The sequence below is a fragment of the Nicotiana tomentosiformis genome, chromosome 7, assembly GCF_000390325.3.
Source record: "Nicotiana tomentosiformis chromosome 7, ASM39032v3, whole genome shotgun sequence".
NCBI classification, from domain to species: Eukaryota; Viridiplantae; Streptophyta; class Magnoliopsida; order Solanales; family Solanaceae; genus Nicotiana; species Nicotiana tomentosiformis.
This window is the reverse complement of record NC_090818.1, coordinates 103,875,542-103,878,580: the sequence shown is the minus strand read 5'-3', so window position 1 is coordinate 103,878,580 and position 3,039 is coordinate 103,875,542. Positions and strand designations below refer to the sequence as shown.

The window sequence follows — 3,039 nt, the reverse complement described above, 5'->3', positions numbered from 1 at the left end:
TTTAGCTGAACAGGTTCCAGCTGAAAGAGTTTGGCCTGATCCAAACTTATCTCTACGGGCAAATGAGGAGCGAGGAAATAATTTCTCTCCTAGTTTACATAATCCACAAGACGAGTGGTAAACTTCAATTTTCCTTTGTGTTACGATGTTTATTTTTGCTGTATTGAATTTGTATTAACACTCATATATTCCACAGGGGGTACCGGCCAGATATGAATTTTACAAGTTATGAACTAACACCAAGTTGGAATATTCCTAGTTCAGGTATGTTGGATCATGGTGGTCCATCCGGGAGTCATCAACAATAGGATAATGTCCATCATGGGATGTCAACACATTACGATTTGTAAGTGAAGTGATATAGCTATACGTAAAGTATTTATCAATTTGAGTAACTCATTATTTTGTTGGTTGTGCAGTGAAAACGAACATCCTGAAGGTCTTGTCCTTACTCAATTGCCCGAAGATGACATATTTAATCGGGATCTGGCAGATGCACAGAGTCAGGAATTGAATAGTGATTATGAAAACAATGCCGATGAGTCTGGAGATGACACACCCTGCCCTGATAAGGGTGATGATGAAGAGGAAGAGAATGTTGGACCTGAATTTGTCACACCTTCTTTTTTCTCGAGGGAATTGGGGAGTTTTTTCATATTTAAGTGACATTATTCGAAATGGGATTATTTATCTATTCAGAGTCGCTACTTGGAATAATTTATGGTGTCCCAAGTCACCAATTTATTTTAAATCCCAAATCGAGAAAATTGACTCTTATTTATGGTCTACGAATATAGAAGACCGGGTAAGGAATTCTGTTAACTCGGGAGAAGGTGTGAGACACTCCCGAGTCCCGTGGTTTTAGCACGGTCACTCAACTGTTAATAATTGGCCTAATTATCTGATTTAATACATATTTGAAACCTATTGTGCACTTTTACCTTTTTAACCGCTTTAATAGAGTTTTAATTGCTTTTAGAATTTATGGAGTTTATTTAAATAAGTTACGATGTCGCGCACTTATTGTTTATGTACACATTGTGAATCGCGTCATGTGAAACGCACCCGTGATTTGCAACATGTTTATTTTATTATTATTATTTAAAGTTGTAATCGAGTCACATGAAATGCACACTCGAATTGGGGATTACGTATCATGACTATACTACGGGAACCGTACCCATAGTCATGATGATTATTATTAATCGCGCCTAAAGCAATCTACAATATTCATGAGTTATTTTCGTAAACTACTTTGAGATTTGTTGTACTTTTAAACCATATATAGCCCAACTAGCAAAATACTACCAGAAATAGTTGAATTACACCATAACAGGAGCATAAATTCAACATTCAATCAATGAGGGAAGCTAGGTGATTCAATTATACAACTCAAACATAAATACATGGGATTATGTGTGCACCTAGTGTTCAAAACAAGCTGAAAAGACCAACTAAAGGCTATCAAATGAAGTGTTGGAGCTCAACAGTGGAATAGCAGCAACGACAGCAACAAAATAGATCGAATCAAACTTTGCACACCCAGAAATGATGGATGAAATATCTTAGAACAACGAGAAGCATAGGCTGCTTCATAACTGTTTGTCTTTTGAAAGAAAAACTCTATAATTGCTCACAATTTCTCAGCTGCCCTCTATGGTTTTCTTTTCCAATCCTTGCGTCACTTAGCCCAGATCCATCCTTTAACTAATTAGTGAACACATCTAATGACTTAAAGAGGCAAGATACAGAACACATATTTTGCAAAATCCATTTGTAGCTCATGAACTCAATTAACAATGAGGAGGATTTCAGATTAGATTTATGTCAAGCACATGAAACTATCAATTAATGCTAACAGTGATTCAAATCACAAACCATTCACGCAGGCTACTAGATCGATGTCTCAACTACTAAAATTAAGATTACAAACCAAGCATGTCATAAATGACCAATTCTTAAACTCTGCCCTTTATATTGACGCTTTTAGACATGAACTTCAGTTGGTTCCACAAGTGTTTCTAAAATTTAATTAACCAAAACAGTTTGAACATTAATCAGATCTGCAAAAATGTGACTTCTAATACAACTGATTTCAAAATACAAAAAAAAACTATTTAATCACTAATTAGCATATCCCGATAGGAATCCGATATATTCACAACAAGCAGATGGAATATAGTGACTGAATCATCTTAGATTCAAAGTGAAATGTAACATTAACGCTCATTCAATAACAAACACTTACGGATCTCAATTCGAGCTCAAAGCATATACATTCTTATAATTTCATGACATCAAAAGTCAAATAGAAGCATAATTTCAGGAAGGAAATTACCTCAACAACAGCGGACAAAATAAAGTTGTTTGAAGCAAGAACAAAAAGCAAACTAGACCGAAAGCCGAATAAATATGAGGTTCTTCAAATTGGAGCCTAGCTTCAGCGAAAATCAGCAACTTAGACTTTGAACAGCACTGATAGGAATCCAGGAAAAGTCTTTAAGCCTTAACGTTTCTAACAATCCATTAGAATTCAAATCTTCATCAAACATTCATCTTCCCTTTTTAGACCCTTTATTTTCGGATTCGATTTTTTTGAAATTTGAAGAATCTCTCTTCTCTTTTAGATCTATGTATGAGTGAAATGAGGGTGAGATTGAACGTCTTGAGTGAGAAAATGCGTTGTTGGAGTTGATGGAGGAGCTGCTAGGGTTTTTTGTTTTTTTTTTTAAATGGGGGGTCGTCCGTCTCTGGTGTTTTCAGAACCTCAGACGGCGGCTAGGAGGATGAAGATGGAGAAGGGGAAGGCTAGGGTTTTTTTGTTGGGGAAGGGATCCAGTCTGTTCTGCTTAGGGTTAAGGGGAAAGGGAGTTATAATGAGATGGGAAGGGAAAACGACGTAGTACTTGGGTGATACTACGTCATTTCATGGTTTCAGAGGTTAAGAATTTGGACCGGGTCTGGGCGAAAATGTGGCAAAAATATGGCGTGAAACAATGGCCCAATCTGATTTAGCTTATCAGCCTTTTTCCTTCTTTT

General features: G+C 36.5%; 1 long non-coding RNA gene across 1 annotated transcript; it reads right to left on the bottom strand.

Annotated features, from left to right (window-relative positions):
- Positions 1 to 1,335: 1,335 nt before the first annotated feature.
- Positions 1,336 to 2,828, bottom strand: LOC104115745 (uncharacterized). The gene is made up of 2 exons (XR_690678.4): positions 2,339 to 2,828; positions 1,336 to 1,707 (listed from the first exon to the last, which is right to left on the bottom strand). It is a non-coding gene; the product is annotated as an uncharacterized lncRNA (long non-coding RNA).
- Between the last annotated feature and the right edge of the window lie 211 nt (positions 2,829 to 3,039).